Source organism: Protopterus annectens, chromosome 2.part0 (assembly GCF_019279795.1).
Source record: "Protopterus annectens isolate FY-2018-M chromosome 2.part0, PAN1.0, whole genome shotgun sequence".
In the NCBI taxonomy this organism is placed as follows: domain Eukaryota; kingdom Metazoa; phylum Chordata; order Ceratodontiformes; family Protopteridae; genus Protopterus; species Protopterus annectens.
The window spans coordinates 1596069247-1596096760 of NC_056728.1; positions in this window are offsets into that span (position 1 = coordinate 1596069247).

Here is a 27514-nt window from a genome sequence, read left to right on the forward strand (position 1 = left end):
GGCAAACACTTTGATTTTTGTACAGTTAACTATGAACCCAGATGTTGCACAACATTTCATAAACTGTTAGGTTATAGTAACTAATGTATGTGTATGTTTTTTATTTTTTCCTTTTTTTTTATTTTTTTTTTTTTTTTTTCTTTTTTTTTTTTTACTGTTTTGTAACTATATCACCTTGTGGAGTTTTTTCCCTCGGCCTCGCTGAAAATGGACATGTATCCAGTCGGACTATCCCGGTCAACAAATGTAAAATAAAATAAATAAAATAAGACCTGCCCACATTCTACTCAACTGTCTTGATTTTTGCATAATGCCAAGATTTTTGGCTCATACATTTAGTCTGTTCCTCATAAAATTTGTGTTTTTCTTAAAAATTATTGTGGGCCAATGTCACTAAATAACGACACTCATGTGAGTTTCAGTCTTCATATCCTTCGGAAAATGCAAGTTAATGTAAAACCTGTTATTCTAGCAACCTTCTAAGATTATAAGAGCAATTAAAATCTGTCCCTGATTTTGGACCTTTATCCCTCCTTTATTTTTGGCTTTGTCCGGATTTCTTCTGCTAAGAAGCTGACATTTATGCATTTTCATTCTGATTCTAATATTATGGAAGGTCAACAATATCCTGCAATTGGTCATGTGTTGATCAGTGGTCTACCCTAGTAAACAAATGCAAATAAATTAAGTTAAAATACATTATTTTCATATAAACTAACAGACTAATGATTTGACATTTCATGCATGAGATCTAAGGGCTGAGCCTAGCTTCCTTTCCAGGAGAGCCAGAGGTGCCATAACAAAAAGAAAAATTAAAGACCAGGCAGCTTAATGTGATATCTCCTCCCAGAAAGACATTCTGGTTAATGTAGAGGTCAACCTTAAGACGTGTAGAATGGTAAAACACTTCATTATAAATTCAAACTTGCTAAGGATTATAAAATGAATTGTCTAAATAATTCTTTCAAAATCTTTTACAGTGTCTGTTATAAGAACCAATAAGGTAATATATATATCCACATATAAGGAGACACATTCAGGTCTTAAAGTAATACAACTTCTCGTGCCACTACCGCCACCAGGGGTGTGACTAGACTTTTTTGAGAGCATAATGCATCCTTGCAGCTGCCTGCATGATACACCTTCCCTGGAGAGTGTAGTGTTTGATTAAAGGAAGGCTTGATAGCCTGTAAGCATGAGACAAGAAAAAAATTAAAAACTAAGATGTTTAATCTTTCATTTGATAAATGATGCAGATGTAGCCACCTACACATTTCTCACATCTGGGTGATTATCTTATAAATATGCAAATAAGCAAGTTTTTAGCAGCCATCTAACCCTGTGTTAAAACATATATATGGTTAAACACACACACACACACATATATATATATATATATATATATATATATATATATATATATATATATAGATAGATAGATACAGAAATACAGATAGATATGGATTCCTACAAAAACGTCAACTTACCATAATACAGAACTGCAAATGATCATGACAGAAACACCAGAAAAGTGAAAGCAAGCATTGCCAAAAGTGTAAAACACTGAAACGCAACTGTGCATATACCACCAGCACCAGTCAAAGCCTCTAAAACAATACAAATTAAAAAAAGAAACATTTTAAACAAAATATATTGTGCTGAACCTCCCTCCATTCCCAACTCCCCCCGTAAATTATATATACCAACTTGTAGATTGCACTGCAGTGGGGAAAATGGTAAATGATGGGGGTCTATATTTGGACAATGACAGGGCAGATGAGCGAATGCCCTTACGTTGACGCATCTTAAGTGAAACCACTAAATCTTGAATGGCCAGAATAGAGAATTTTTTCCCAGGGAAAAAAAATCGCAGCGCCATTTTCAAGAATTTGCTGTTTCCTCCACTGTAGTACGATCTCTGAGTTTGTATATTTAAGTAAGGGGGGTGTGGGGGTACAGCCCCCAACATTGGGGACTGTGGCGGATGATGCCCCCCACATTATTTTGTATGTTGGTTTTCTTTTTTTTTTTTTTTTGCTGTTGGCCCAGTGATTTTTTTTTCCTGGGAAAAAAAATCGCTGTTCTAGCCATTCGAGATTTAGTGGTTTTGCTTAAGATGTGTCAATGGAAGGGCATTCGCTCTTCTGCCCCGTCGACATTCTAATGGACCCAATGATGGCTGCACATGAGCAAATGCAGTTCAGTGTTTTACATGTTTTTCTGGATTTACGGTGTTTTCATCTCGATCATATGCAATTCGGTATTATGGTAAGTTGATGTTCTGATAGGGATCCATATATATAAATAAGTATATATATATATATATATATATATATATATATATATATATATCCAGGAAGTTATCAAAATAAAGAAGGAGTGCAGGAAGAAGCAGGAGATAGACAATACTGACCAGGCTAGGAAGGACTGCTGGTTGGCTAACAAAGAAACTAAGAAAGAGGTTGCAATAGCAAAGAGTAGGGCATCAGAGGCACTCTACCAACTTCTGGAAAGTGACTCAGTGAGTGGCACAAAGAAACTATATCAGGTTTCAAGGCAAAGACAGAAAGATAAAGAAGATACTCAGACACCCTTCATAAGGGATGCCAGCAACAACCTGCTCACCAGCCCAGAGGACATCAAAGGCAGATAGAAGGAGTATTTCCAGCAGCTTCTGAATGAAGAAAACACCACAGAAGTGGTACTGCCCCAGAAGCAGCCTATGATGAGAGAAGAAGAAGAGGAGCCCACTCTAGAAGAAGTAGGAACAGCACTAAGGAAAATGAAGCCAGGGAAAGCAGCAGGCTCAGGTGAGGTCACAGCAGATATGATAGAGATGCTGGTTGAGATAAAAGAAAAATGGCTCCTGAGGGTACTAATAGCAGTGTGGGGAGAAAGGCATATCCCAGATGACTGAAGAATATGCATACTCATGTCAGTGTACAAGAACAAAGGGGACATCCACCAATGTGGGCAGTACAGAGGCATCAAACTTCTATCACACTGCATGAAAGTTCTGGAGAGGGTGATTGATAAACAGATACACAGGGTAGTAAAATGTAAGATGGGAGATGAGAAGTTCAGATTCAGACCAGGATGCAGCACAATTGCCCCAATGTGTGCAGTGAGACAGGTACTTGAGAAGAAACTAGAGACTAGGAGAGAGAGTCCAAATGTGGATTCCTAAACTTGGAGAAAGCATATGGCAAGGTCCCAAGAAAGCTGATCTGAGCAGAACTGTAGTGATTTGAAGTCCCAGAAACATTGGCAGAATTAGTGCAGGCTATGTACAAGGACCCAATGACTCAAGTATGAACAGTGTTCTGCCTCACAGAGGGGTTCCCAGTGGGAGTGGGTGTACAACAGGGTTCAGCACTGAGCCCACTGCTGTTCATACTGGTGATGGACTACATGAGCAAACAGGTCGGAAGGGACAGATCAACAAAGTTGCTGTATGCAGACGATGTGGCATTACAGGCTGACTCTGAGCTAGAACTTCAGCAAAGGATAGGAGAATGGAATGCAAAACTGAAGGCACAAGGGATAAAACTAAGCATAGATAAGATGGTGGTAATAGCAGAAAATTGGGGAAATCAGAAGAAGCTGAGAATAGGGATAGAAGGGAAAATAGTGGAAGAGGTAAACAGCTTTGCGTACCTGGGTGGGGTGGTTGAGGAGAAGGGAAGTCTGAATGAAGAGGTCAAAGCTTGAATCAGAGGGGCTGCAGCCAACTGGCATAGAGTGTCAGGTGTAGTCTATGATAGAAGAATGCCAAGGAAGCTGAAATGTAAGGTGTGAAGACAGTAGTGTGACCAGTACTACTGTATAGTACAGAAACCTGGTCAGTAAAGGCAGAACAGCTGAAGAAGCTAAACTTGATGGAAATGAAGTGCCTGAGAAGATTGGTAGGATGCACACTGTGAGAGAGATGAAAAATGAGGACATAAGTGCAGAAGTCAAAGTAGCTCTCATTGCAGAAAAGACCAAAGAGAACAGATTACGGTGGTTTGGACACATGTGAAAAAGCAAAAGACAATCTGGTGAAGAAGATTTGGGACAGACAGGAAGAAGGTAAGAGGAAGTTAGGATGCCCAGCAAAGAGGTGAATGGATTGTTTGAAACAAGATCTGTGACAGTCAGGCATGAATGTTGAAGAAGGCATGAGTGTATTACTGAAGTGAGAGAGTTGACAACAGTTAACATGATACCCCGACCCCATGTAGAAAAAAATGGGAAAAAGGGGGCTGATGATTTTTATATGTATATATATATATATATATATATATATATATATATATATATATATAATAGATAGATATACATATATATATATATATATATATATATATATATATATATAGATAAATAGATATATATAGAGAGATATAGATATATAGAGATATATGTGTGTGTGTGTGTGTGTGTGTGTGTGTGTGTGTGTGTGTGTGTGTGTGTGTGTGTGTGTGTATTTTGTATTTGTCAATTAATTTATGTAGTTTTATGAACCTGCTCAGTGTGATCTTGGTAAATCTACAAATTTGTGCTTTTAAGAGCCTGTACATCTATTTTATTTTAATTTTTATTTTCCTGTGACCCAGGAGTTTCATTGGACTAGCTCAACAACCCAGAAAAGAAATACAAATAGCAATGACTACTACTACTACTAACAATAATAATAGTAACAATAACAATAGCTATAAAAATAATTATTTATATTAGAACTTAATATCATAGATCCAGAAATCCACGATATTCCTGACTGTGAAAAGAATATCTAAGTAGCCTGAAAATTTCAGAATACTGCACTTCTGAATGTTACACAGAGGAAGAATCCTTAAAAGTTTATAGATCATTTTGCCTGTAAGAGGGAGTTGTCATGAGCTGAGGAGGAATCTGAAATATATTCTCTACTCATTTCTCACAGGAGCAAAAGTGCCAGCTGATCTAAATGAATTATATAACTGAATTGTTAACAACTGAGACAAAGATTGTGAATTTTTTTGAATGTTACAATGCATTAGTAGGAGGTAAAATAGTGTGTGGTATCAGAAATGATCAGATAGAGGGTTACTGACAGAATCAGATATTAAGAGGAGAGAAATATGCACAGATGATGTGAAATGACTGTTACAGTTACAACTGGCTTACATTTTCACTCCAGTGGACATAAAAGTATTTGCACAATTGTTACTAAATGCATGTTCACTGTATAACTGTGTTTGTAAATTATGTGTACTATTGTTGCTAAATGTAAATGGATGGCCATGGTGGTGCAGTAGTTAGCTTTGGCACCTTGCAGCAAGAGGTTCTCCAGTTCAATCCTCGGCTGGGGTGCCTTCTGTGCTGAGTCTGCATGTCCTCCCTGTTGTTGTGTGGGTTTTCTCTGGGTGCTCCAGTTTTCTCCCACATCCCAAAGACATGTTGTAGGTGGATTGGACACTCTAAATTGGCCCTAGGCATGACTGTGTGTGTATGCCTTCTGTGGAAGGTTAGGTGCCAGGCTGGCAACTTGACACCGTAAAACTCCACTGCCAATCATGAGATGACATGTTATCTGCTGTGCAACCCCTAACTGGGAAAAGCCAAAAGAATTGTTACTAAATTTGAATCATCTGCAACTTCCTGAATGTGTGTAATAGGAACAGTAAATTGCGGTAGGTTTACTTAAATATTGATCAAAAATGAAAAGACTTTTGTGAGCAGCTCATTTACCTGATTAGCAGATGTAAAAATAAAGTTAAATAAAATACCTCAGAGGTGAATTTAAAGGTATATAAACTAGTGAGATAGAAAAGTTAAAATTAGTAAAATGAAAGAGTTAAAAAATGTCAGACAAGAAAGCTATGGGAGGTTTTATCTATTAATTTTAATCCATCTTCTTTGATTTACCCAGTATAACACAGACAAATAAAACTTCCCAGTTCTTCTACACACTATACCACTTTTCAGCCATAGTTTCTCACTGTCCTCTATTACCACCCCCACCTACTCACTCTAATTTCCCATTCTCTGTTCTGTTTTCATCTTCTGCTCCTTACTATCCATTCTCTTAACCTTTTCCTCTGAACTCCTTTTTTCTTATCACTATTCACCTAATCATCTCCTCCTTTGTCTTACTTTCTTACTGCCATATTATATCCCCAGATACCCATATCTATAAAAACTCTCTTCTAACTGCTGAAGTCATAAATGTTTACATCTTTTATTCACAGATCATACCTAATCCACCATGAAGTCATTCCTCTAGAAATATGCATATAAATATAATTCTATAAATATTAGTGTAAACAATTGTTTAATAAGGTCATTGGATCATAGAAAGTTATTAGGCTATTGGGCCTGAGGCCCATACAAGTCTAGCCAAGAATTTAGCCCATGTTCCAACAAGTCATCACCCTATGCCACTGTCCAGCAGAGACACCGGTGGAATTCCAGGGGTGTATTTTCAGTTCCCCATCCAGTTACCCAGGTTGTGCTTAAAAAGGTTTAATGAGTTATTCTTCTTTACATGGAGAGGGAGTCTATTCCACAAAAGGGGGAGTCTCTGGGACAAAAATCTGTCCCACAAAGTCCTATTGATGTCACAGACCAGGTTGAGGTCGGGTGTGCGGGTTACTCAAGTGGAGCTTGACTTGCGGATAGGCAGCAGTCCCATCAGGGAGGGGTCTGAGATTGCTTTGTATGCCAGACAAAAGTCACCTCTGAGTAATCTGTAGGAGACTGAGGAGAGGGACAGGGCTTATGTAGGGTGGATGTTTGATGCCCTGGATTCTCCGGGTGAGCAAACTCTGTGGTGTCTCCAGCTGCTGCATGTGATTTGTGAGGTACATGCCGAAGGGGCATTGTACTCACTAATGGGTCTTATAAGTGAAAAATACAGGGATGTTATGACAACCTTGTCCCTTTATTACCTACATTTTATATGACTGTTTCAGTAGCTCCTCACTGTGTTAGTAAATTTGTTTACCAAAACTGTTTTATTTTATTTTATTTTATTTTATTTTACGGTACTTGTATTATGGAGCCGTTCTTCCCAGGACTCAAGCAGAAAGGGAAAACCAGGCAGTCTCTTACATCTAAGAATTCAAATAAATAAAATAAATAACTGTCCAGAATGTGCACAATGTAAATGATATACAAGATAATACAACAGAAAATGTATTCAATCTGGTGTTTTTTTTAAGAGTATAAGTATTTACTGACCAGGAGTACTGTACCCACTAGTTAGCATGGCTCAATGGTTAAGATCTTTGCCTCTCAGCTGCAGGTTCATTCCACATCTTCAGTCACTGTCTGTGCCATTTGCATTCTGTTTGTGTTTGCCTGGGTTTAACTTTCTCAATTTTAACTTTCCTGTTTCATCAGTTATAACATGACTATATCTCAAATTTTATTTTGACGTTTGTGTGTTAGTACCCACTGATTATAAAGCAAAATATGAAATGTTGTATTTTCATTGCATCCTATTGTTTGCTTAAAATGGATCCATTTGGGTTATGCTGTCTACCACAGTTAACTTTAAATAAAGAAATATAGTTTTCATTTATATTTTCATTTCATACTATAACAATATAAGCCCTGTTTACCCAGCCATGTAACTTAAAGTGATCCACTTAACAGCTATAAATTTTAATTAAGCTAGATTTATGAACTGCAGCAACTAATTTCATCCTTATACTTGCTTTTTTACCCACTATTATTGTTACTACTATATAAAAGAAAGATCATGTGTCATGTCTATCTGATGTGTATTATTTTTTTACAGGGGCACAGTGTCACTGACCAATGCACATAAAGTATGATGAATTATAAATAATAGAAGCTCCATGATTACAGACTAGTTATCGATCATTACTAAATCTAACCTACATGTACAAGCAGGGCTATAATTATGACTTTTAGAGTTGTATGCTACTAACTTCCAGAATGTAGTAGCCACTTCCACAAGTGTAGTCCTCAAACTGCAGACAGTCCATGTTTCTGAACAGTAAATATTTTCACTATTAAAAGTAAATCTATAAATAAAAACGCCAATCAGTCATACTAAAAAAAGTAATGTGAAATTATGTAAAACAATAAACCATGACAAACATGCCAGTTTTTCTTCTTTTTTAATTTAAATTCTATACACCTCACCACATAAAATAAATACAAACTTTTAAAAGTACATACCACAGGATATGTGATAAAAGCCTAGCCACACTTGTGTATAAACCAAGAACATACCACATCTTTCCATGCTCACATTTGCCAGGATTCATGAATGCCTCCTTATCAGATTTAGCTTGTGTACATAATAAGGAATGATGAGCACAGAGTTTGTGATTCAGGAAACAGCAATACATGTCATGGCCAGCTACAAAACAAGGTGTAGCAGTAGAATATGCTCCTTTGGCTTTTCCTGGTTAGTGGTCACCACAGCGGAACTCCAGTCCACTAATGACTGGCAGTGAATTTTTATGGTGTTGAGTTCCCAGCCCAGCACCCAACCTTCAAAGAAGACACACCCACACACATACACACCTCCCTGGATGTCTTTTCAAGTTCACTCGACCATGGGGAGGACATACAGACTCCACACAGAAGGTGCTCCAGCCAGAGAATCGAACCAGAGAACCTCTTGCTATGAGGCAACAACGCTAACCGCTGCACCACCACGGCCTTATGCTACTGATCATATAATGAGTTGTACTGTATGATAATGAAGCAAAAAAAAAATTGCAGAGTGATTCAAAAATATTTAAATCACACAAAAGCACAATGTACTCACTTTAGTTTTGAATTCCAACATATACTGGAATACAGCTATATGAAAACTTTAAAAATGTTTGGGGTTACTGCAGCCATTGTAAACCTGCACATCTGCAAGTGGCTGTGATAGAAGGTACTGTTGCTGCTGTCAGACAACACCTATGAAGAAATAGGGATCTTGCACCACGTTTGACCTACTATGGGCTACATGAAATAGAAACAGTGGACTGCTACAGGGTGGACAAGGATACCATACAGGAAATAGTATACACCTGCCAGGCCAGTCTAAGTCCCCCTAGGAATCATCAATAACCCATTCAGATGGAAAATAAGGTGTGTAGCTTTATATATTTTAGCTACAGGGACCTTTTAGTGACCTACAGGGGACACAGTATGAGTTTCTTAAGTGTCAGCCTCAAGATTACTCAGCTCCTCAATGCAATGCTTCAACACATGTGGGACCATATCTGGTTTCAAGTATTCTAGAGGATAGAGCCTGCACCATAGCAAGTTTCTTTGTCATAGCCCATTTCCCTGAATTATTGGGGTCATAGATTGCTCCCCCATTGAAATAAATGTCCCATGTCGCAATCTGGGAAGGACATATATGTACAGAAAATGGTGCCACTCCATCATCTGTCAGGTGGTATGAACGCACAAGGTATGATTTATAATGTGCATGCAACCTATCCAGGCAGTTTTCACAACTCACACATATGACACAACTGTGACCTGTACCAAAGATTTGCAAGGGCAAATTCCCACAAGGATATCTAGTTAGTAATGCTGGATGTACCATAGAAGCTTAGCTCATGATACAAAACCCATACAACGCCAGTGAGAGCAAGGTTACAGCAATGCACATGCACAGACTAGAAGTATCACAGAATATAGATTTGGGCTGCTCATGTCATGGATTCACTCTCTGGATATGTATGGTGGTGCCCTGCAATTTGACCCTGCCATATCTGCATTACTTCTGGCTCTATGTACCATCTTACGTGATATTTTACTTGGAAAAAAGTTGCAGCAGGGTGCTTCAGTAAAGTGGCCACAGTTCCCAGCACCACAGACAGTGGCAGCTGACACAAATGAGGGATCAAATGATGAGCCAGCAGCAGAGGATCATCATTGCAGAAGTAGGTGGCACAATATGCCAAGCAGTTGATTAACATAGAAGCTCAGCAGATGCAAACAGCAACACTGATGCATGTGAACAAACAAACAAACTAACAAACAAAAACAAACAAACCAGAACTAGTTTTCCTATGTGCTTCCTGGCTACCTTAGGCATTAGACATAGGCAGCCCCATGCTAGGGCATTCTCAGGACCAGTAGCAAAAGTATGTGATCAACCTGTGATAAAGAAATAGTATAATACATAAACAGAAGGTAGTAGGAAGTAAAAATAACTAAAAAGGATAGTAGAATACTAACTGATATATCTAGCACACACACATAATAATAATGATGCTTTCAGAAAAAACAGACTATTGCTTACCTGTACATTTTTTGCTCACCCTGAACATCAGGTATAATCAGTCCATGTCAAACACTTCTACAGTGAGTACGCAAGGTGTCTATACATCTATGAGTAAAGAACATAAGCAGAAATTAAGACACAAATAACAATAGCAGTTGTACAGTATAAAGAAGCACATTTGAAAAACCCATGCATTGCCTGGCCAATATGTGCATCAGACATAAGCATTCCAAATAAGACACCCCTACAGAAGGCAGGGCACTCTCAGCATCAGCTGCTGAAGTGGGTGAGCAAGCTATGGTACACAATTGCTGCTACTATTAATACAGATACTAGTACTACTGCAGCTACTACAACTGCTACTGCTACTACGGCTGCTAGTACTACTGCAATTATTGCTAGCGCTGCTTCTATTACTACTACTGCTACTGGTCCTACTACTACTATTATTACTAGTATTACTACTACTGCTTCTACTGTAAATACTACTATTACTACTACTACTGCTGCTAGTAATACCAAAGGACAGCAGACTAAACAAAAATTAAAAATGATTACGTATTCAAATGAGAAACAGACTTTTGACTAACCATGCAACAGATTATGCAAACAACAGGAGAGTCATCACCATTTGCACAATGTGTATCTGTATGTTGTGGAGTGGGTTACAGGAGGGTATGTCTTCCACAAAAACACTGTGTGTGAGTGTGAGAGATGAGTTAATAGCAAATATGAACAGTCAGGGCCATTACTTCTATATGTGGTTAAGTCCTTTTTGAAGTGTGTGTGTGTGTGTGTGTGTGTGTGTGTGTGTGTGTGTGTGCGCGCACGTGCACATGTGTATTTGTGTCTCTGTGTGTCTGCGATTGTGAAGTGTTACAGGTATGGTTAACATAAGCATTGCATGGATATGTAGGGACAGAGCCACATGATTTGTGCTGACACTAGGCCCTGGCTTCCTGGACAGGTGTGAGCTGTGCATCGTGGAGGATCAAATTTGTTGTAGATGTCCCTGATGACATAAACTACCTCTGTCAGGAGTTGCACTGTTATTTCTATGACCATGGCTGGAAGTCAGAGAGCTACCCGTATGTAAATGATGTTTTCTGGATAAACTGTTATCACAACAATGTCCAGTGACACTACTAAGTGGATGGCCATGACTGGGTGTGGACATATCCACCACTGATGTAACAGTGGAAGTGCTGTCAGTGCAGCAGTGGGATCAGACACATGACTGGCTATGCTGATTGGCATCTGACAATGTCCCAGTAAACCAGCCTTGTGGATATTGCCCTATCCCCCAGCAGACAATTCAGAGCATATTTGGCATTGTCCAATTTATCTTTTATCCTGTTTAAGGAGTCACTAACACAGTTCATGAATCTCATATGTCAGAATGCACAGCATTCAGTAGCCTTACAACCTCTTTGGAAGCCCTGGTGGAACTTGTCTGTACCTCCATGGCAGCCTTGCACATAGACTGGGTGACAGCTACTGACACATCAACATCAGAGGGAGGGTGATAAGCATACCTTCTCTGAGCACTTCTACCAACACCTCTATGTGGTATCTCCAGCTCACAATGACCGTGGGTGGATTCTACCATGTCCACAACTGGGGTTACCACACTTCCCTAACCAACCATATCCCCATCAACCCGTCCACTCTCAAGGACATTAGCATAATGAGTTAAGGTGTTTACCTTATTAACACAAGGTGCAAGGTTTGATTCTCATATGGAGTAATTGTCTAGGCATAAAATGGCCCACAAAAGCAGTTAGCCTAGTACTAATCTATGAACCTGTGAACCTATGGTTCTGTGTCATGGGTATGTGTAGGTATACTGGTTGCATACATACTGTGAGGAAGGATTGCAGGAGCCACACTCCCTATGTCTGACATACTCCTTGCAGCCCCAGATTGTGCCTGTTTATCACTACTGCCATCATCAGAGGATAATGTTCCTCCAACATCAGGTGGCAGGAGGTCCTCATCACTGATACCAGACAATACTTCATGTGTGAATATACCAAAAAAAAAAAAAAAAACAGGAGAAGTAAAAAATAATATAATATCTAGGATTAAATAACTCACCCAAGCATGCATATGTTATAATCTCAGTAATACACATAAGTAATATATGCAAGTATGCCCATACCATGTACAGGGGGTCATGGTACCTCAATGCCAACAGATATAGACCTAAAAACAATAGTAGATAGAAGTAGTATAAGCATACAAGTGACTATCCTTTGCAAAGATGGACATAATAAATACACGAATGGCATACCTGGGGCATCAATAGTGGAAATCCTCTGGTTCCACTCAATTTCTGCCCCAACATTTAGCACCATGTTGTGAAACTCTTCTGAGGTGTCTGGATCCCTAATAATTGACAGGATCTTCTGTGTCTCAATGAGTGGTAGTTTGGTAAACAGCCCACCTGCAGTACGTCTCCATTCCCATGCCACAGCCTATGTGCTGACAGTGGGGGTTTTAATAATTTCACTAAGTAGGGGTTTTAATTATGTCACAATCCCTACATCTGGCCATGTTGTGTAACAACAGTGGCCACCAACAGTGACATCCTCAATCACCTGAAACCAGACATGATAATGGAAGGGCTTCTTGGAGGCACATAAATCAAGGAATCTTCCAGCATGAAGTCAACGGGCCTGGATTGTGACCTCATTCTTAGCATCTGAAAATGGAAGCTTCAGTGAGAATGACCCATATTTGTTTGGATTTGGGAGCCACATCCCTGTTGTGCTAGAAGAAACAATGAATAGTACACCACAATTTAACACACATGTTAGTACAGACATTTATACTTATAGAACAAAATATATCAGTATGCAGTCAGTGAGTATAATCGTAGAAATAGTTGTAAAGAACACTGCAAGTTCCCAAACATTACATTAAGCATATGTGTAAAGTATGCTATTACAGCCGGTGCTATAATATCCGCTATGCATTCCTACCACCAAAATATAAACCACAGAAGCAACAAATAGCAGAAGATGCAAGAATGTACACATCACAGGCACAGAAAACTTTAAAGGAGAGAAACAATACAGGGAATGTAAGAAAAGCCTACACAAATCACTCAGTGACAGTCTAAAATTTGTCATGTCACAATAATATTAAAGAAGTCTGTGCACATGAATGTGTTTTGCCATTTTCCTGTACTTGAACCAAATTTACTGAAGCACTGCAGTTATAGAACTTTTATGGAAATATTTATCAACATGAGTAGGCATATGGAATAATACATGCCTTGAAATAGTTCAAGTACTATCCTTATGCATTCGTACAGTGAAAATGTTGACAGTATGTTGTTCTGCAGCACTTGGGGAAACATTGCAATTTCCCCTAGCAGGATTGAAGGTCCATAGCCCATGTTGTGCTTATAAGATGTAGATAAACCCCTCTAGACACTTGGAATATATTAATTAGCTCTCCCCTCATTATCCTTTCTGAATTACTCAATTTGCACAATGTGTTGAGGAGATAAACATGGTGCTAGTTCTAACATGATGACTTGCACATGCCTGAGCAATACAGGAAAGGGGATTAAAGCTTTTGACTAGCTAATGCCTTGCAAGTGTGTTTCATTACCAATACTGGTCCATCAAAGATGTGTTAGGGATCCATGCTAATGAGAATTACACTATGAGATGGAGTGCTAGACAAGTAACTCTTACAAATAAGTTTAAGTTATTTTCACACTGAACATGGGCTGAACCTATCATGCAAATATTGTCCACATATTCTAAAATTTTTGTGACATGGGAAGAAGATGGCTAACAAAGTGGTTGAAAGCTAAAGGATATATAAAATGCAAAAATAATTGTTTATATTTATGCAAAACATTAATACCTTCCTAGAACAAAGGTAGTAAAATGAAGTAATGGACCACAATTGCTATCAGTAGCTCTGCCTTGCAGAGAGTTATTTCTGCCGTCACATCCATTATCATCTGCATATCTTCAGTAATCCCAGTCACGCAATTGTACGGCATAAGGAAAAATAATGGCAGTCTGACACAATGGCCATAGTGTAACATAGCTACACATGTCAGAAGTAGAATGCACAGCACATGTGCTTGACTTACTGCTTTTTATTTAACTGGTTAAGTAATGCAAGGTATTTCTGATGATGCTGTTCCATTGTAATGCCATAGGAGCAGTGCTCAAATCTTGTGAAGGTGTTGTCTAACTGAAAGTAAGGGTCACTACTGCATACATTTTAATTTTAGAAAGTCTCAAAGTTGAGAAATCATTACAGTGACTTTTATCAATTATTTCTTTAATTATTTTTTGCCCCATTCATTCTGCGTCATTTGGCATTGCACATCAGTAATGGTCATCGATGACCTTTAGGAAATGATAACTCCCATGCTCTGGTAAAAACTCAAAAATTTACTCCACAGGTGCAAAGACTTAGCCATCAATCGCATAAATGATACTGGTATCTGTGGCACCCACTTACCATAGTGGACATCACAGAATGCATGATTTGTAATTTCCTGAATGGTTTCATGTTTTAATGATGTTTGTACTGAATAACATACATACTAAAAGATTCAACCTTGCGTTTTCGTCTTTTTTACATAGACTTCATCAGATGATCAGAATAGTCAAGGAAATCCAATATTTATATTAAACCAATTAAATAAATAACCTATAGGGAGTTAATTACCACTTTAAAAAAAACAATGATTCCACAGCTCTAATTTTATTTGATCCTTTAAAATGTTAACCATTAAAACTCCTTACTTGTTGCCACTTAACCAACTATAAAAATAACATTAATTTAATAAATCCATTTAAAATTGTCTGTTTCAAATAAGAAATAGTTAATATATCCAAAAACCCATTAAATAACATTTGAAATTAATTTTAAAGTGCTTATAATGTGTTTGTGAAATACAGAGAATCCTTGTGACAGTGGATTACTTATGCCATCTGGTGGCTATTGTTAATATTACACTTCATGTTCCTTCAAAGCTTGGCAGACCTTAGTTTTAATAATGGTAAAATAGAACTGTAATCATTCAAACCAGGGGGGGCTACCTGCTTCCAGGGTTACCTGCCACCATAACTATCTAAATTCTATTTTATCTTCCCAGGCCCCCCCCCCAATATCATTTTTAATTTGTTCTAATACCATAAACCCAAATTGTGAGTCAGAACATGCCTTAGTGTGTTTAAAAAGGGCATTAGTTTCCTTTCCCACTGAAATTTCATAAGTATGTTCATAGATCCTTCTTTTTAACATCCCCTCCATCTTTCCAACATAGAAGGTCCCACATACTTTACAAATAGCCAGATAAGTTATTCCCTTGGTTTATAATGGTCAGAACTATTAATCAATTTATTTCTACTTTCCAGGTAGTACTTCTCTGCATTCAAAAGGTATGTACATTGATTCCAGCTGTTGCAGGTGTCTAGTGAGGTACATGCCAAATGGGGCATTATACTCTATGATTGGTCAAATGAAGGAAGAGTAGAGAGAAATGATGACCTCTTTCTTCTTGGATGCAAAATCCTTGGTAATGAGATGTGCCACATAGAAAGACTTTCTGACCACAGTGGCAATGTCGTGGTCGAAGTAAAGGTTGCTGTCAACCTGTGTCCCCAGATCTCTTATAACACCTTCAGTGTTCAATGTGCTCCCATCAATGTGGTAATTAGTGGGAACTGAGTTTTTCCCAAAGGGGATGACGCATTTTTTGGCATTAAGCTTAAGGCCATGGTTTCGACACCAGTAATTGGTCTCAGTGATGCCTTTCTGTAGGATGTCTGCATCACTTGGGGAGTTAATGATGGCACCCAGCTTGCAGTCGTCTTCAAATTTGGTAGGCCAGAGTCCATCCATGTTGGCCTGGACGTCTGAGATGTAGATGCCAAACAGGAGAGGACCCAGGACCAATCCCTGTGGGACTACACTTGTGACTGGTCAGCAGTCTGACTTGGAGTCTGTTACGTTCACACCATGTATTCTGTTAGTCAATTTGCAACCCACCTAATGATATAGGGGTTGATGCCTAGTTTGGTGAGTTTATCAATAATTCCTGAGTGAAGAATGGTATCAAAAGCCTTGGCCAGATCGAGGTAGGCTGTATGGACTGTCTTACCTTCATTCACTGCTCTGGTGACTGACTCAAAGTAGTCAATCACATTGAGCAGTCATGATCTACCTTTCACAAAATGAAATTGCATTGGATCTAGAGTATGGAGATTCCCTATATCCTTATTAATTAGGTCCATGATGATACGCTCCATAGCCTTACATATCAGACTCATCAGGCTAATGGCGCGATAATGTCCAGTGTTTGTAGTCGCTCCTCCTTTATGGAGAGGGATAACTGCAGCAGTGCACCATTCAATAGGGACAAAGCCTGAGGTGAGGCTGTGAGTGAACAGAGCACACACAGATGTGGTGCCAATTCCCTTTGTAATTCATGTAGAACACAGCCAGGGATATTGTTGGATCCCATGGAAGCTGTATTCTTGGCCTTAGACAATGCAGCTTTAACCTGTGCTGGAGTAATGCAGGATGCCTGGCATTCTTCTGGTATTGAAACTGGCCCTTTGGGGGGGGGGGGTAAAGTTGGTACTGAATTTGTCGGCCAGTATTTTGGCAATATCTGTTGGCTTAGTATAGGAGGTACCATTGTGCAGTAACTCAGAGCAAATGTGGGTATTTCCATGGAGATTCTTGATATAACTAAAGAAGGCTTTGTGATTGTTTTTAGTGTCTGCCACAATTCTGCCTTTGGAGGTTTTGGTGAGGGATCACAACTTTTTTGGTGAGGCTAATAAGGGAATTTTCCAGTCTTGGGAATTCACCTTTTTCTGCAACAGTTTCTTCTTCCTGTTGTAGAGTTTATTAATGGTAGGGGACCACCAGACTGGCTTCTTTTTTTTGGAGGAGAGCATCTTGGTTCTGTTGGGTATGGCTAGTTCCATGCATTTATGTACGTTTTCGTACAGTGCATTGGTGCATGCTTTGACAGTCATGCATCTATTTTCCATTGGCATGGTTGCCATAAAGTTAGCCACCTCTATTTTTAGGAGTCCAAGGTTAGCTTTGGAGAAGTTTTTCATGGTGGATACATTTGCTGGGGTGTGGGTGAAATGTGGAGTTCCATGGTGATTAGTTTGTGGTCGGATCTAACCAGGGAGGAATTGACTATTGGTGTAGAGCAATGGTTGCCCATTTTAGTAATAACCAGGTCAGTGATGTTGCTTCCTCTAGTGGGGGTAAGAATGAGCTGGTCCAGGGTACTGGAATTGATGAATTCCAGGAAGTGCTGGGCCAGTGCATTGGTGCTTGAGTAGTTTTCCGAGTTGATGGAGGGGTAGTTGAAGTCCAAATGCTGGACCCATCACAGTTCAGCTTTGTTTGCCTATTAAATTGGGTGGACTTTTTTGAGAGGGTCACCAAAGCACTGGATGAAGGTAAGACTGTTCACACAGCTTACCTCAACCTTGTCGAGGCTTTTGATACAATACCCCATTTAGGCATTACAGACAAGCTCACTAATTTAGGTATAAAACCTTTTAACACCAGTTGGATAGCCAACTGGCTCACTGATAGGACCTAGGAGGTCAAAATAGGTGAGGCCACCTCCGCCAAGGGTCCAGTCACTAGTGAAGTCCCGCAGGGCTCTGTACTGGACCTCCTCCTTTTTGGCATCTATTTCTCTGAAATGGAAGAAAATGCTGAAGGTTTATGGCTGACTAAGTTTACAGATGATTGCAAGCTGGGGGTTATCATGGACTCCCCTGCAGACACTACCAGTCTTCAAGATGGTCTATCTCTTACTACCAAATGTTGTCAAAGCCATGGTCTTAAACTCAATGCTAAGAAATGAATAATTGTACCCTGTAGGAATTCAACCATCTTGGCTAATTACTATGTTGACAATACACCCCTAAGAGGTGACCAAGTTGTCAGGGTTCTGGATACTCACATAGATAGTAATCTTACCTTCAACCATCATCTGGCCACAGTGGTATGGAAATCCTTTTATGTTCTTTAACTTATAAGTAAGGGCATGGCATCTAGGTCCAAAGAGATCATTACCCTACTGTACTCTGCCCTTAACAGACCAGTCATAGAGTACAATGTTCCCTTTTGTATGTACCTGGCCAGGGATATCCAACAACTACAGCACCCTCCGAGGTTCCTTACAAAAACAATACAAGGTGTAACCAAACTACCTTTTGCAGAGCATCTTGAAGCCCTTTCCCTCTACCCATTCTCCTATAGATTGCTGAGGGGTGATCTATGCCTGGCTTACAGTGCAGCCACAAACCATACACTAATGAATCTCCTACATATTTGTAAGTCAAGGAGTACTAGAAATACAAGGTTTAGGTATCTGAATTTTGTGTGTGACTTAAACAGAACATGCTGGAGAGACAGATATGTGTCCCAGGGGCTGCCCCTCCCCTCCTATGGAATAGGCTTCCCAGTCATGTGAAACAGAGTTAGTGTATTACCCAGTTTAAATGTAACCTTGACCAGTGGATGCGGAATAGGAAATTTACACCAGGCTTGGCACCCACGCCCATTACAGACAGAGGTAGCTTATAAATGCCTGGCCCTCAATGTCCTATTTGAATACAGGACATCATTATTCTTTCAGGATAACTTGGCTAGGCTTAGGAAGACCCCTCTGGGTCATTAGCCTAGTAACAGTCTATGAATGTATGAATCTATAGCAGTACAATAGGCGCAGGGTTTGAATCCCCTTAATGGGTATTACACATGTATAACATAAGTGGTATAATACATGTGATCATTTTGTTTTATAATTTTAATGTACCATACGATGCCTTCACACATGCATGCAATTATTCAAAATTGTAACAGTGAAATATTTTTCTCTGTTGATTGTGGGTGATAACCCTGATAATGTTACCTATGTTTCTCGTGGGGTGGTCATCATAATATTTATGATAAAACTTCTGTGTGTTTGCTGTGGAATAAATGGAACATGTGCAGCCAAATGAAAAAAACAAAGCTAGAAAGGTACAAAGATAGTTGTATACGAACAGCACAGGAAAACATCTTGCAAAACATGTATGCACATTGCTTCAGTAGAATATCTGTATAATGGTCAAGTGCAAATCATCCTTGAATATGCCTGGGAGGTATCACATTCCCCCCAATGTGCTCTGTATGGCCCTTTCTTCAATATTTGCTCTCCCATTAAATCATGATATCTGATAAAGCACAATCACATCTCACACATGGACATCAACTAAAAATGCGCTTTGTATGTTCATTCTTGTGTCACAGTAGGCATTGTGTACACTGTCATTGATCAATGATGACTGCAGGGGAATGTCACTTGTTCTATTGAAGGAACTCAAAAAATAGTCAGCAAAAAGAAACCAAACCACACTCCGAGTCTCCAGAGAAACAATGAAACGTGAAGAAACCAAACACTGGAAGACTCACCACAGCACAAAATCCTGTAACAATCCTATAAGGATACGAAAGTCCAACTTGTAAAATTCAGAGTCTTTTATTGAAAGTACAGCACACAAGGAGATAAGCGCTTTCGCGTGTAGTAACACACGCTTCTTCAGATCTGTTTTAACAATGAAACAGTGAGTTTAAATACCCTAAGAAAGCTCAATCAGTATTTTAATGCAAATTAATTAAGCAAATTAATTAAGCAATTAAGCAATTAAATGCTGAACAGGAGCTCTGTCTTTAAAGACACCATACATATTTTGATGTTGTTAATGAAATCCTAATTATTGGTAACACAACCACAAAACCTATAAATAAATATACATATGCTGTACCAACCTACAACATATATGACCTACAAGCAACGGACATAACATATATATTTTTAAAAGGTGAATGATAAAATGCATAATTTATATAAAACCATGATAAAATCAACAAATACTAAACACAACACTATCATACACATGATGAAATGTATAGGCATAAAAATCATGGCTACAAAAACAAATAAGAACCTTCTAATCCACTAAAGGTGAACAGTGAATAAAGTAGGTGCTACCTGCTCTTAAGCACTGATCTAAGGGATTCATATTGGTTAATGCCCGGTGGTAAATGGGCCCTTAACTTAAAAATCCACTGTAGTTCAATGGTCTCCAATAAGTTCATATGGTCACCCCCTCTGTTGCTGTGTTTAACTATTTGTAGGACTCTAAAAGTGAACATGTGTGTAGTATATTCCATGACATGTTTTGCTAACGCATTCTGTTCTTTATGTTGTCTAATGTCATAGACATGGTTGTAAATTCTTTGTTTCAATTTTCTCTTGGTGAGTCCTACATAGAACGCCGGGCATGTATTGCAGTTTGCCAAGTATATGACGCTCTCAGTATCACAGCAAGCATAAAATCTAGGAATGAACGTGAAGTTCAAATAGGGGTGCACAAAGACCTGATCTGTAGTTACATACCTACACATATTACATTTCCCACATGTGTAGGTGCCAGCCTTACCTACATTTTTCATTAATGTTCCTACATTAATATCTATTCTTGGATTATTGCATAACAATCTTTTAAGATTTTTGTGATTCCTATACGCAAAGTTAGGTTGATCACCTACTAACCTCCTGGTTTGGTCATCTACAGTCAGCAATTTCCAATTGCTGCATATAATATTTTTCAGTGACTTATTGTCATTGGTATATGTAATGGTGATCCTAATAACATCTGTGTTATCTTTCAAGTTCATCTTTGATGCTTGACTGAAAATTTTATTAGACATAACAGGTCTTGCCTCATTCAAAACTTCAGACCTAATTCTCTTCACCATGTTGGAATCATATCCTCTTTGAACAAATAAATCTTGCATTAAATTAGCTTCCAAATACCTTGATGTTTCATTCTTACACAACCTAACTATCCTAGTAAATTGACTCCTGACTATACCAGGGAACGTATGTCTGGGGTGCATGCTGTTAAAGGATAGAAGCGTGTTTTTCCAACATGCTTTCCTGTATAAAGTTGAAACCAGCCTGCCTTCCTGTATGGACAAAGTTACGTCCAAAAAATTAATTTCAGTGGGGGATATTTCTGAGGTGAATCTGAGAAAATCACTGGTGCTTTCTAAATAAACAAGAAATGTTACTAATTCATGTCTTGATCCATCCCATACTAGCAGTATGTCATCTACAAACCTTCTGTAGATGACAACCTTTTGGAACAACTCATGACTGAACAGAGATTGTTTCTCCCAGTGATACATCACCAGGTTGGCATACGTGTTGGCACACGAGGTGCCCATTGCCACTCCCCATTTTTGATGGTAAATGTTATTTCCAAATGAAAAAACGTTATATGATAGGACTAGTTCTAACAACTGACATATCAAAATATGTCTATCATTACTAAAAGCAGTGTTGGTAATCAGAAGTTCTCTGATGGCTTGTGTTCCTGCATCATTAGGAATACAAGTAAAAAGATTTTACACATCAAGCGTAATCAAAAGATTCTTGCCTGTCACAAGGGCTGTGTCCATGCTTTCTATAGCCTCTAAAAGCTGGTATGTGTCCTTCAAAATAGTTGGTATTTGATTCACCAAAGGTCGAAGGGTCTTCTCTAAATAAAAGGAGATGTTGTCTGTAGCCCAACCATCCCCAGAAACAATGGGTCGCAAAGGTGGAGGATATATATTTTTGTGCATCTTGGGGAGGCCCTTTATTATCGGTATTTGTACACTCTCTTTATGAAAAAAGTTGAATAAATCTGTATCAAGTTGTCGACACATAAGCATGTCATATACGCAATCATCTATCACTTTATGGAACTCATGCAAAATGTCAAGAGAAATCAGTCTGTATGTTTTATCATCAGAAAGCATATCTAACATATAGGAAGCATAATCTTCAGTATCAAACAATACAAACCCCCCTCCCTTATCAGCCGGTCTAATGGTTATTGAATCATTCTCTATTAAAGATTTCAGTGCCAGACTTTCACCTTTACTCATATTATAGTATGTGCATTTCTTTTTGCTACCATAAAAATAACCATAAAGATCATGTTCACATACTCTAACAAAACATTCTAAATGAGGTGGAATGGGGGGAGAAAAAAACACTTTTAGCTTTGAACAATGAAACGGCATATTGCTTACTGGTATCAGCACCATCTTTGTTGCCAAACCTCAATTTAAGAGCCACATTTCTTGCAAAGAGTCTAATGTCCACACATACTGTGTGTAAATCACTTCCTTGGGAAGGAATAAAAGTGAGTCCTTTGTTTAACAGAGATACATCTGAATGAGACAATACTGACCTTGACAAATTAAAAAACAAACAGTCTATTATCTGCGACGCTGCCTGTGTTGTGTTCCTTCTTCTGAGTCTTTTCTCTTTCGTTTGTCCCAACTGTTTACTCGCCCTCCTCTTTCTCCGAATTTCTTGATGGGGTAGGGTAAAAAACAGCTCTGCTCATTGTCCCCTTTTGAAGGCAAAACTTTGGGTATGGCTCCAGTCCGTGCAGAGACACCTAAGTTCTTGTATGCTTCCTGGTTAGGGAGCGGAGTGAGAAACGCGTTCTCACTACCAGTAGTTGAAATATCCTCAGGTGGTGTAGCAAAAACAGCATCAGAGCTTGCATTGGAAGCAAGGCTCTCAGGCTGGACACTAGATGATGTCGCGTGTGCAGTTTCAGTGATAATTACTTCCGTTGACGTAGAAAGGGAATCCCTTCCATTATTGGGTGCCGAAGGTGTAAATCTCGGCCAAATGAAGACGTTCCCTGCAGAAAAATCATGGAAGTCCCTCTGTAGAACTCAAAAAATAATTACATATGCGCTAAGACTTTGCCATTGGCCATACAAATAAGCTTGGCTTTGCCATATGTCAGTTAGCACTGAAGATATGATAACTAGTAATGGAATGAGAAAATATTCCACTTAAAATACCTGTAACTCAAATTATTACTCCAATAAAGGAATAGTACTTAGTGCAACAATTACAGGGTTGTCAAGTGTAGGACTTCAAGTAATGTATGCATTTGTAGTCCTCACATTACACGCTTGCAGTGTCAATACTTCTCTGACATTACTAGCGAGAGTTTAGAAGTTTATGTTCCATTTTATCATGGGTTTGATTCCAAGGTGCTATCACTAACACATTTTTATTTAATTATTTTTTGTGACACAAATGCAGTCTGCAATACTGAAACAAAATGTACATAAGGACAACACAGAGTAATGACAATATCATGCAGGTGATTATATATTTGTGTCTCAGAGTCTTAGTGCTATGAATGCTAGGTACCACCCCTAGGTGCATGCCTAGAGGTGGAACAATGTAATTTTGCAATGTAACTAAATTATCAACAGTAGCGAGCATGACCTGAGGTCACTGTAGAGCATGTCCATATAGCACACATGGCCAACAATGTTTCTCACCTAATGTTGACACTGGAAACATAGTGTATACATTAATTGTATCCCATTTCTGTGTCTTCTCTTGCATAAGTGTGGTTGTCTGGGGTGTCTGTCATTATGCACTGACTCGGACATGGAATAAATCCTTTGGGTGCCTCTTCCTTGTCATTTTTCCTGGGATCTTTGAAGAGGATTCATGATAGGTGATGCTGAGGATAATGCTCCATTTAGAGCACAGAGGTGGTGTGAGGAAGAGTCTAAGATTTTTGTAGCACTCCTTGTCAGTCATTACAGCTGGAAGCTTTTGTAGGGTGGTTATATTGGGTGTCAGCACAAGGCTGAGGCTTATAATAATTTAGTAAAGGCTGTCATCCATGCTGCTTGCATCCTAAGCAAGAGTGAACAGTGTTGTCATCTTTACAGTAACATAAAAAAGTAAAAACAAGACCTGCTAAGCAGATGGCAGAATCATTAGAGGTGCCACAAACTACCTCAGTTGGATAAGTACATGGCTTCATAAGAATTCAATACACTAATGAAAACACAAATAACGTCTTAATTACTGTTCTTTATGGACAGCTTCTGCAGAGATTGAAGGAAATTATGACACATATCATGGGAGACTGTTACTCCTCAAAGAGGAATGGGTTAAGTATGCTTACAGGTATGACTGATTGCCATTTCAAAATAATAATGATTATATCAATAGGTTGTCAATAATATGGACATCAGGCCATAAGTGGTTGTCAGACAGCTACATGAGCATACATATTCTATATTTGTAAGCTCTACAGATCAGTATGACTAGCTTGCACAACTTTGCAGTAGTCGCTGGTTAGGTAAAGACAGAGGGCCGGATTCATGAAGGCTTGTACGGAGTCTGATGTCTGACGAGCGATCCAGGAACAGCCTGTAGGGGCATGTAAGAGAGCTCCTAAAATGGCTCTTACATGGACAGGGCTGGGATATGCAAATTACCTCAACTGCAGGCAAAAGGCATGCAAATGAGGTAGATTTGCGATTCAGGAAATCCGAACTTGTCCGAGTAAGAGCAGTGTTATTTGCAGAAATGTACTCAGTTGACAACTGAGTACCGTTTTGCAAATAGCAAAACGGAGCCATGACAGCTTCAAATACAGGTTGCATCCAGTGCAGGAAGCATGCCAATGGCCAAATATATGGCCATTGGAAATGTTTCCTGATGCAATATGAAAATAAAAATAATTTTTTTTTCGCCGATTTTCGATGTTTAAGCATAGCGCAGCACTGCACAAATGGGCTGCGCTCTAAAACCCAGAATACTAAAAATTAAAACCCACAAATGTGGATTTTATTGAAATTGTTAATGTAAAATGCAAGGGAATGGCAGGCTGAAGACAACATGGCCCCCGAGTAGAGGTTGCTAAGGGGGGAAGCTCAGTCTAAGAGATGTAACCAAGCATCAGTAGGCAATCCTATGTAAATGAGTGTTAGGATAGTGAATCGCAAGTTTACATAGCAAATGAGCACAGTCAGTAGAGTGTAGGAGTAGGATATGGGGAGTAACAGAGTAGAAGATAGGTGACATCACGAGGGGGGTATGTATGAAAGAAGTGAAGCTCATTGGAGCAGAGTGGCATGTGTCAGCTGTCATTTATACATCATGGAAAGAGGTGTGTCAACAGGTAGGCTAGGGAAAGCCAAGAAATGGAAGGTGTATGCCATGGATAACACCAAAGTTTCTTGCTGAACGGGTATGTGTGCGTTGCGTGCGTGTAAACCCGAGTAAGACAGAGTGCGCGCGTGTAACCATGAGTGTGCGTGTTTAAGCCAGAGTAAGCATGTATAAAACTGTTTAAAGAGTTGTAAGCGCATTTGCGCTGGTGTGCGTGCGTGTTAACCTGAATAAGCAAGTTTTAGTCTGTGTAAGCATGTGTGCACCCGTGTTAACTGCTGTGCACGTGTTTGCACTTGTGTGCGCGGCACTTCCCCCCTGAGGAAACCGAAAGGAAAAAGGAAGCACAACAAATTGTAGGAAGCTACCAGGGAGTACTAGCAGAGCTAGCAGGTGAAAACAATCAGAATCAGGCAATTACACAGGCAGTGCACTAGCCCAGACCAGCCTAGCACTTAAAACTCTGCAAACAACAGTCCAGTATGTTTCTCACAACAGACACTGCAGTAAAAAAATAGAAGTGAAAACTGAAAAAGCTTTACCGAGACAAAGAAATGTTAGGGGCTGCCATTGCTGTTATAAGGCAACATATGCAACATGCTGAGGGTGGTGACAATGGAAATGCTGCTGGACAACCCACAGTAAGGAGACAGAGAAGAGTGTACAGGTACTGGGTAACCTATCAGGGGCTACATGATCTGGAGATAGTGGAGCACTATAGAGTGGACAGACACCTCCTGCAGCAAATTGTTGAGCTGTGCAGGCCACACCTCACACACAGAACCAACAGAGGGGGACCCATCCCAGTGGAAACCAAGGTATGTGTTGGCCTACGAATATTAGCAACAGGTACCTTCCAGAGACTAACTGGTGATATGATGGGGATATCACAGGCATCAGCATCCAGGGTACTACACCAGTTCCTGGATGCCATGTCAGCACATGTCGGTGATCATGTATATTTCCCCAATTTCTGTGAGATATTGGGCAGCAATATGCATCTTTTCCAGCATATAGCAGAATACCCTGAGGTAGTGGGTGCAATAGACTGCACGCACATACGCATCAAAGCACCAGCCGGCGAGCGTGGTAGGTTCTACTTCAACCGCAAGGGCTTCCCCTCCATAAACTGCCAGGTCATGTGTGATGCTCAGGGCATAATACTGAATGTGTGTGCAGGCTGCCCTGGAAGCTACCATGATTCCCATATCTGGCATCTGACACAGCTGTACCAGACATTTGCCAATGGGGACATCCCGCATGGTCACCTAGTGGGGGATGCTGGCTATGCACTGGAGCCGTGGCTGATGACACCTATCAGAAATGCACACACACCTGAGCAGGAAAGCCATAATGAGGCACACGCACAAACACGTAATGTAATAGAGCATGTGTTTGGGCTGCTCAAGTCATGGGTCTGGTGCCTGGACACATCTGGTGGAGCCTTGCAGTGCTCACCAACTACATGTACCCAAATTGTCATGGTATGTGCTATGCTAAATAATATGATCCTGTGAAAACAGCTGCAGCAGAACCAGCATAGGCCTGGGCCAAACAGCCCCCCACCATTGCCAAGGCCATCATAGGCAGAGCATGACTCGGAGGAAGAACAACCTGAGCCTGCCCCAGTAGGCAGAAGGAGGCGTGCTCAGTATGCTTTGGCCTTGGCAAAGAGACAACGCATAGCACATACACTGGCTCAGTAGGAAATCTGGAAATGATACCTCTCTCTGACTCGCACATATAGTAAAAGGGATGCCTAAGTTGAAACTACCTGCTTTCAAAACATGTACAAGGAGTGTGGTATGTGCATCCGACATAGGCAGCCCTGCAGCACCAACTAAGGCATGGTAAACATACGATCACCCATACAGTCGTCAAGATGTCTCCAGTAGGTGGTCAGTGGGTGGCTCTGCCTATGTGAAACTGGGATTACATTTTGGAGTAAGTGGAGCCTCTGGGATAATAATCTGTCCCACCACAATGTCCCATTAACATCTGTGCTGAGGTGTATGTCCCTGGAGTGTGTAGCTCCAAGGCAGTCAGATATCCTGAGGTTCAGCATGTCCAGTAATTCTGGGTTGGGTATATCTGTAAACAACAGGCACACATCATATTCGAGTAGGTGGTAAGCAACTGAGTAGAGCTGGAGTTACTGCATCTGAACTGTGCAGGGCATCTGTGTGAGTCCCTAGATCTGCTTTGTGAGG